Here is a 10144-nt window from a genome sequence, read left to right on the forward strand (position 1 = left end):
TTATTGTAATTAACAGTAAGTATTCATATTTCAAAAAGCATTCTATAGACTTTCTAAATTCTAGTCGTTTTTAAAACTAACCGCACTTTTGGTGTTTATGAAATGCCAAATTACAAGAAATAGTTTCAATTAAATGCACTGTGCGGATAAACAATAATTTAATATTCATTTTGGCCGGATACATATTACATTCTAAGCAATAAACAAGACACTTTTAATGTCATTGGGGATAGCATAATAACAAACCTCGAAACATATATATGTTACAGGCAAAGTCCGAGCACTTACACTTCGGACTCTGCCTACTACCGGCGAGAAAATTATAGGCATCTGCCTTTGAAGCTTAACAACTCAATAAAAAAATTGCTAGCGCAACAATAAAACAGTCATTTAAAAGCTGAAAGTGTTCTACGTTAATGAGCTTGAAAACGTTTATGCAGACAAATTTTTGTGCTTAGCAGACTGAAAAATGTAAAAAAAGTCAGGTTTTTTGAGTACATTTAAGAACAGTCAAGTTTAGAGCATTATTTTTCATACAAGGGGCGATGGAAAAAATTTGAAAAAAATTCATGAGTATGAGGAAAACTGTTGTGAACCAGTTGCAGTTGAGAAATTTGAAAAATAATAAAAATTGTTGCTTAAAAGCACAACAATGTGTAACTATATTATCTTCAGTTCTAATACAGATATTAAAGCAATTCAGACTGCAAACTGTAATTGACAGGCTCTGTATTTATTTTCAATCACCCGGAAGGATGTGTTAGTCTTCTTTTTTGTGAAAATCGCGATATTTTTAGACATTTTTTTTGTTGGAAAACAAGTGACAGAGAGCAGGGGGGCCCGTTTTTTTTACTACCGGCCGCTGGTCCCTTTCTTTGACCCGTGACCAGGTGCCATTCAAGCATTTAGAACTAGGTCACTTGTTTTCCAACAAAAAAATGTCTAAAAATATCGCGATTTTCATAAAAAAGAAGACTAACACATCCTTCCGGGTGATTGAAAATAAATACAGAGCCTATCAATTCCAGTTTTCAGTTTAAATCGCTTTAATATCTGTGTTAGAACTGTAGATAATATAGTTGCACATTGTTGTGCTTTTAAGCAACAATTTTTATTATTTTTCAAATTTCTCAACTGCAACTGGTTCGCAACAGTTTTCCTCATACTCATGAATTTTTCCAAATTTTTTCCATCGCCCCTTGTATAAGAAATAATGCTCTAAACTTTACTGTTCTTAAATGTACCCAAAAATCCTTACTTATTTTTACATTTTTCAGTCTGCTAAGCACAAAATTTTTTTTGCATAAACATCTTCAAGCTCATTAACGTAAAACACTTTCAGCTTTTAAATGACTGTTTTTTTGTTGGGCTAGCATTTTTTTTGACTGAGTTATTGAGCTTCAAAAGCAGGCCTATAGTTTTCTCGCCGATAGTAGTCAAATCGCGAAGTGCCCGACTAGCTCAGGCAAAGTCCGGAGTAAAAAGAAAACCTACGGGGTTTACTTTTCCCGCTGCACGGTAGGCTAGCTCGAGAATTTACCATTCAAAATAGTTTACACATCGCAATTGTGTACAGATTTGAAAGTTTTTATTTTAGAAATGATCAGCATGAAATTTTTAAGATAAATTATTGAGTGCATATATTCATTTTTGTTTTAATATATTTATTTAACGCAAGTTATTTTCTAAAAAGAAAAAAAACTCAATATGTATCATACTTAACGCAGATAGACTTAGAAAACATAAATAATTCATTTTGAATATTTTTATTGTTCTAAAGTGTGAATAGTTTCCGATTTCTAACCTTTTCAGAAAAAGCCGATTATTTAATGCGAATTCATAGATTTATTCCATACAATGCATCAGTCTATTATTTGTAATAAATAGATTATTAATAACAACAATGGTTTATTGTTGATTTATTTGGTGAAAAATTATTCAATATGCGTGTAAAATACTTTTTATTATAAAAGATAAACTGTAAAATTTTATAGATAAAAAAACTACAAAGTTGATTGCAAAAACCAACTTGCCAGTAAGAAAGAGCCAGTAATAGGTGTTTCGTTTTTAAAGTTTGTTATTAACATTCAAAATATTAATTTATTGGGATCGAAAATCACTGTTTAGACAACGCTACTAAGATTTAGCATGGCAAATAAAAAATCTGTCTTTAATTAAAATAAATAAATTGAATATCTGGTTTAAAAATGGTTTAGCAGTAACACTTCAAAACAAAACTTCCTTTTAATTTCGTATTAATTTCATAACTAATGAAGAAATCTTATTTTCACACTCCCCCCCTACCACCGCCCTTTTATTTAGGGACTGACGCACCTACTTAGTTATCCTCAAAACAACAATAGTTTAATCTAGTTACTGACGTGGTCGTCGAAGTTTGGAAGATTTTTGAATAGAAGTTCTTGTACTAATGTTGGAAGTATTATAAAAGTAAATTTTTTATCTTATGGTTTGAGTTTCAGTGTATATTTATGAACAAGTTGTTTTTATCGCTTCGGAATAATATTTATAAATCGACTTTGTTTTTGAAAATTTTTAACGATGGCTGACGAAGTGGAAAATCAAGTGATGAAAATTAAATTCGAAGATAAATTTGTCAAAAACCCAAGAAAATTATTTATATGTATATTCAAAGGTGAGGAACGAAAATAAGGTTCAAAATTGTTCGGCGTGACATTTACCCTTCAACACTGTATTGCTGGGAATGTCATTTCAACGATAAGTAAATATTTTTATTTTGAATACAAAAATATTAAATATGCGTTTTTTGGTAAAATGAAACTCGTAATTGACTGATGTTGAACAGTGTTATATATAATTGAAAAAACAAACCAAGCAACTATCTTAGGGTCACAACTGGGAGCCACTTCCATCTAAAAATGACGCCAGTTCTTAGTAGAACCGCGGTAAATCGTACATATTTCCACGTCTCTCGACCGTGAGATTGGTGGACACAAGGCACGACAAAATAACTTCCACAGGTCGGCGAAACAATATTCCTTTTCCTTCTTCTTAACAGTAATGTTGTAGTCGACCGGAGCCGAATATTCGATTACGAATGTGTCTCGATTGTGCAACGGAGTATTGGAAAGATAGGGTGTGGCCAACACCGTACGAACGACGAAGATGGTAATAAAGCAATTTTTGGGCCGCATTATGTCTTTAGAGATACGTCGTCCCCGCGCGTGTGGAACACCTAGATAGTATGTGTTCTAGGTATTCATTGTAAGCATGACATGTTCTACACCTATCGATGGGAACTTCCTGATGTAGAACGCAAGCACGGTATACTATGGTGGAAATCACACCTCCCTGGAATCTGAAAATGAAACCCTATGTACCTGAATTAAGCCCTGATGATCTGAGAAAAGTAAAACTTTGCTCCTTCGACAAGGAATGTTTTTTTACATTTCGCTGTAAATTTCCATGCATTTTCTTGCGGAGTAGCTATTGACGGAAGTTTGAATCCTGATCCGCAGCTTTCTAAAGGAACACTCCTTTGCCAATCGGCTCGTGGTTCCTGACCATTTTTAGGAGAGGATCTCTGCCTGTTGTAACGATGTAAGCTGTACTTATAACAATTCGGTTATGAAGACACGTGCATGGGTTATATTTGCTGACGCTATATGCAATTCAAGAACTGTTGGCGTTGGTGCAAGCGATCGCCCCAATGTGGATCCGCGCTTGCCTTCACTGATGTTGCGTCCTACATGCGGCTTTGAGGCAAGCCCAGGCAGGCTGTGGTCACTCAATGCTTTAGAAGTGCAGACCTATAATCGATGGTGGCGACATCAAACGAGCCCGCAGGTTTTTAAGATAAGATAATAGATGCTTGAGGTTATATCCAGATGATTGGTAGATAATGAAATTAAAAAAGGTAATAAATTGAATAACCAATAGAAAAACAAACAAAAATACATAATTAATTACTGGAATTATTATTTATATATTTCTCTTTGTTTTTTTATTGTTTTTTTTTTCATAAAAATGTGTCTTAAGAGGGCTGGGGACATGAACTTTTGTAAGGTCATCGTTGCACTCTATTTTCTTCGAAAGTACAATGAAAAATATGACTTATATGGTATTTCTGCATTCAGAAAAGAGTGCTCTATGTCTATAGTGTTTTGAAATTGCAATAAACATTTCTCAAATTAACAATAAGCTTCGTCAAAGTTACCCTACTTTTGAAGACTAATTTCTCGGCTCGTAATGATTGTTTCACAAATTTACAACATTAATAACATCTATTGACTTTTCATCTACAAGTGTATGTACCTATCTAAACAAATTTTCTTCAATAAATATGAAAAAACAGAGGTGATGGAAGTATCTGCACGGTTTAAATTGAAAGCAAGAAACTACCAATCTTGACGGAAGTTGCAAAAATTTGCTAAAAATACTTCTCTGACGTTTAACGGATTTGCACGTTTCGTGAAATTCTGAATCGATTGATGTATACTTTTAGGAGTCACTTCTTTCATAAAAAATGGTATTATACAAACAATAACCTACCCTACTTTTGAAGAATTATTGTATTTCATTTTTATGAGAACAGTGACTCCTAAAAGTATATATCATTCGACTCAGAATTTTAAGAAACGTGCAAATCCGTTGAACGTCAGAGAAGTATTTTTAGCCAATTTTTTTGGAACTTAAAATTTCGTTCATTTCATTATAGAATCAAGAGAAAATTCAGAAATGAACCTAAAATGGTTTTCTTGAGATTGGAACCAGATGTGAAACACAGATAGAGTAGGCATTGTGACCTTTAAGGCTTAGGATCCTGCTGCTGTCCGGGGTGAGGTAAGGGGCATGCAGTGCACTGAGTACAACAGCGTTGGCGTGCCTAAATACCTCCGCAATATTTGGCCGCTAGAATCGGTAGTTACTGGCCTTATATTTACTCCATGCAGACACTTCGTTAAACTCTGTTTTTCATATTTATTTAAGAAAAATTGTTTAGATAGGTACATACACTTTCAGATGAAAAGTCAATAGATGTTATTAATGTTGTAAATTTGTGAAATAATCATTACGAGCCGAGAAATTAGTCTTCAAAAGTAGGGTAACTTTGACTAACCTTATTGTTAATTTAAGAAATGTTTATTGCAATTTCAAAATACTATAGACATACAGCATTCTTTTCTGAAAACAGAAATACCATATAAGTCATATTTTTCATTGTACTTTCGAAGAAAATAGAGTGCAACGATGACCTTATAAAAGCCCATGTCCCCAGCCCTCTTAAGGAAACCCCAAAGATGATGGACACTTCTTAATGGGTTAGATTTGACATGTGTTGACGTTCGGAAAACAACGTAGGAGTAAGAAAGATAGATCAAACTTATGCCCCTGGGCGACGTGTAGCGGGAAAAAGACCTACAGAGCCATCTATCGAGCCCGCAAAACAGGATCAGAGTATGGGTCTTCATGGTTGCCTATATTAGTGACCTCAGCCTGAGCCCAGTTATCCACAAGCTCAGGGTCAATCGGTACGCCATGCCAAGCTAAAAATTCCCGTACAGGAGCCGCCGGGAATCCTGCACATGTTCCTGTACACGAAACGGCATGATTCATCTACAGCAATTTTTCGAAGAAAACTGTACATGATCCTGCAAAGGAACCTGTGTGCAAGGTAACCTTTTTATGATTCTGTATGGGTACCTCCACAGAGCCAAATGAGGTGTGAGTTCAGTCGGTGCAGGTGCCTTTGCAAGATCATGTACAGTTTCCTTCGCCAAATTCCTCAACAGGAACATTTAGGATTACCTGTACAAGTTCGTGTGCAGGTTCGTGTACAGCAACATGTGCAGGATCCTCTGAGGATCCTGGACAGGAATTTTTGTTTGGGGCAAAAGTCTTTCCTTTTTTCAGATGAATTTGGTACTTTCGTCCAATCTAAAGTCTACGCATCGCCCCCACTTTTCTGATTTTCCTAGCGTCCGGCCGATGAACTAATCCGACAGTTGGCGCTCCAATCAGGTCGGATGACATTTGTATTTTGTTGCATGAGTGAAGGTTACAAATAATTAAATAAATTATTTTTATCGGAGAAATTCATAACACACCATATACGAGAACTAGGGGCCCCTACCTAAGTGAGTATGTGAATTCCCAAAGGGAACAGTTTTCGGAAAATTACTCCTAAAGTAGTACTTTGTACATTAAATAACAATATACAAGCTCTCTGTATAAAAAATCAGATCGTACAAGCATGCTAGCGTACCGTTTTGTTAACCCTGCGAGAGCTTGTACAGAAGGATTTAAAATATTAATTTTTTACATATCTATATATATATATGAAAGGATCCTAGTCAGTTTATTCTCAATTTAAAACCGACAAGATTAATTTGGTACTAAAAAATACCAATTTTTAACGAAATACATGATTTTTCTACTCAATATTTTTATTTATAAACAAAAAATACGAATTTCGAACTAAAGAAATGAATTTGAAACTGAAGTTTTTAATTTTAAAGAAAGGACAGTATCAATTTTGTCACAAAAAAAAAACGAATTTTCAACGAAATACATGAATTATGAAGCAAACAATCGAATGAGGTTCAAGTTTCAACAACATTGTTAACTTTTCAACCAAAGAGATGAATTTTCTAGCAAGAAGCATGACCTTGTATCCAAAATGAAAGAAATTTTAACCAAATATATCAAGCTTCAATAAAGAAAGAAAGGAAAACTTTTCGCGATATATGGAATTATTCAATGTTTAGTCACAAAATTAACTTTCGCAAAAAAAAAAGTTGTAGCATAATACTTTGCAGTGGCGGACTGGCATGAGGTCGCAGCCGGGCAATCCCGGCTGCGCCCCGCTAGGTTGGCGTCCTCTACTTCATGACACGGCGCCCCAAACAGATTATTTTTTCTAAACAAATAAATATATGTTAGATTGCAATAGAAAGAGTGTAAGGGATATCCAATAATATTCACGATTTGCATTTGGACTCCTACAAGTAATACCAGTAAAGTAAAAAGTGTCCCCCAATTTCTTGTCACCCATATACTATCCTAAAGAAATTCCTTAATGTATGTTTAGGATTCTGCTTAAGAAAATATTTTTAAAATGAATAATAAATTATTCATATTGAAACAGTAAAAGTGAAAGGAATATCCCTATCAACTACATTACGGCATTTTAAATTCATTTTTTTCCGATATAATGCAACATATACTTATTTAATAAAAATATATTGGGCACCAAAATGCCTTTTTTATAAGCGCCCGCTAATATATTGATTTTTTATATACAGGGTCATCAAAAAGCATCGGACTCCCCCCCCCCCATCAGCGAAAATATGCGTTTTGGAGAGTAATGTTTCAAACAAAAGTTACAGGGGTTTGAACGAGAATCTGAATAGTGACTTTGAAGCTAACCTTGGCGTTGACCTTCATGGTTATTATAAGGTCAACTTTTGAGTGCAAACTCAAACAAGGTCTAGACGGCTGATCAGCGAAAATATACGCTTAAAAAGAAAGGTTAAATATTGTATCTAGATCTGGTGGACTAAGACAAGATCCATCGTAGGTTTAAACAGTCCACAAAAAAACCCTACGTGGATCGAGCCCGCCAAGGCGAACTCCTTTGAAGGTCTCGTCAATCCACAAAAAAAGATCCTATGTGGATCTGGCCAGCTACGGCGAGATGGTCTCATCAGACCATAAACAAAAGTTCGTATGTGGATCCAGTCAGCTAAGGCAAGATGGTCACATTAGACCACAAACAAAAGTTCGTATTTGAATCCGGCCAGCGAAGGCAAAATATTCTCATCAGACCACAAAAAAATGTTCGTATGTGGTTCTTTCGATTGGTGGGGTCAAAAATAGGGATTTCAACTTGAAAAATAAAATTTAACTTCGAAATAACCTTGAGTTCAACGCCAAGGTGAGCTTCAAGGTCATCATTCAGATACTCGTCCAAAACCCGGAAACTTTTGTCTGAAACATTTCTCTCTGAAACGCATATTTTCGTTGATCGCGGGTTGGGGGGGGGGGGGGGGGGGGGGAGGTCCGATTCTTTTTGATGACCCTGTATATTAACTTTCGATGGCGCCTACACGTACCCTGAGGCAGTTTCCAAATCAAATTATTTATTAGCTTACATTTCAAGAGTTCGGCTCAAAGGATATATTTCCTTATTTTGGAGATTGTAACATATTAATATATTTTGATATACTTTACACGGGGCTACTCACTGAGAAATCTGGAAGTCTTAAAACTATGAATGTGGCAGTCTCAATTAAATTCCCATAGAGAGTCCTGAGATTTCTTTTAGATTGCCGAGAGTGCCCAGATTTCCAAAGGAAAATCGTGGAATGGAATTTATTTCATTCTTAAAAAATAATAAGAAACATGAAAAGAAATTAGCAATTGGTTGAGCTCTTAAACGAAAAACAATCTGCCCGCTGCGTGGGCACATTCTTATCGCTTTCAAGTTGCAGCGACTTTTGGCTCTTGCACTTCGCGCTCGATAATATATTTACTTCAACACTGCATGCTCGGTCTTTGTACTTCCCCACATTTGTGCATAAACTTTTTAAAATTGAAGTTTGAAGCATCAACAAAACTGTAATTTGGTGACTCCGAATTATCTGTTTTTAAAGCTCCTTCAGTTTTAACGAACACATTCTCATCACGTATCTCGTGCTTCGCCCTCGATTTTTTCCTAAATGCGAAATTTTCTGCATTGCGCTCAACGCTATTATATCAAATGTATATTACATTTAATTTTGTACCTCGGCCCGGGATTGCTTACTCAGTTATTGCGAAATAAAGTACAAATTTTATTTATAATGAATAATTTAATATTTTTGCTCTTATTTTGCTCTAAATTTTATTCTCAGCTACCCTGAGAAATGTATCGTTTCAATCAATTTATAATATAACAATTCACTATTTGTATTGGTATTGAAACATACATATTTTCACTTAATAATTTAAAAAGTTCGCCTTCTATAAATATACAATTGTTTATTTAAAAAATTAAATTTTTTATTTAATGCTTTCTTTTAAGATTAAAACGAATAAAACATAAAATACTCATCGTATTAAAACGTGATTAGCAAAATTTTTTTTTTTAGAAGCACCATTTTTTTAGTTAATCTTCTTTTATAACTTGCATAGTTAACCCGCGAAACAGAATGTTTTGTTATTCTTTTTTTTCTGGTTTGATCAAAACTTGAATTTTCGATTTTTCAACAGAATTCAAAAGGTTCTTATGACAGTCCTGACAGTGGGAAGGGGGGGGGGTGGTACACGAATCTAATACGTTCAGTTTTTTTCATAATACTTAAACCCAAGGGGAGACACTTGACAGCCGGTGATGCGGACATGTGCTGGCTTGTCGCGCTCGACCTTCCAGTTGTAAGAAAATTAGAGACGATTAGGAAAAATGGAAAATTTAGTAAAATAATTATTAGCGAATTTTAATAGGCAGCGTTAGATTTTCTGGACTATGAGGAGAACATTGGAAAAGGGTAGAAAGAAATCGGTTAATAGCTTGAAAAGTTATTTCACTATTGTTACGCTGCAAAGTAGTCCAGTAATTTATTTTCTTGGACAAATTTATTGGAAATATTAACCGATTTTCATGAACTTTTTTCCATATTTCTAAAATTATATCACGAAACTGATTCAGCTCATTTAAATTTAGTTGTGTCATACCTTTATAACTTCAGTTATTGTAACAGGTCTCAATCTCAGAACAATGAAAGGCATTCATGCTAATTCAACAAAAGTAGTTCTATGTTCACAGTGGGGACCCTGCCTTGGAGCCCACCGAGCTATCCGGCTCTAGGGTGGCATCCCCGTACAGATGAATTTAGTAAAGTGAAGAATCCCCATAAAAAAATAATATTTACCAAGAATTTATATTTGCAAATAATGAGGTTAATTTTGCACCAAAAAATAAATACGTATTTGTACAAAACAAATGTTCTGTCAAGTAAATATATGTTAATTCTTAAATAAATAACACAAATTTTAAACAAAATTAATTATTTTGACACGGAATTCTTGAATTCTTAAGTGTCAAAATTTGTCAAGTGGGCCACTTTTTTATGGGTTGTGATTTTTCTTCGGGAATGCGTGATAAGTTAGAGTTTTACATAAATAA

Source organism: Belonocnema kinseyi, chromosome 3, assembly GCF_010883055.1.
Source record: "Belonocnema kinseyi isolate 2016_QV_RU_SX_M_011 chromosome 3, B_treatae_v1, whole genome shotgun sequence".
NCBI classification, from domain to species: Eukaryota; Metazoa; Arthropoda; class Insecta; order Hymenoptera; family Cynipidae; genus Belonocnema; species Belonocnema kinseyi.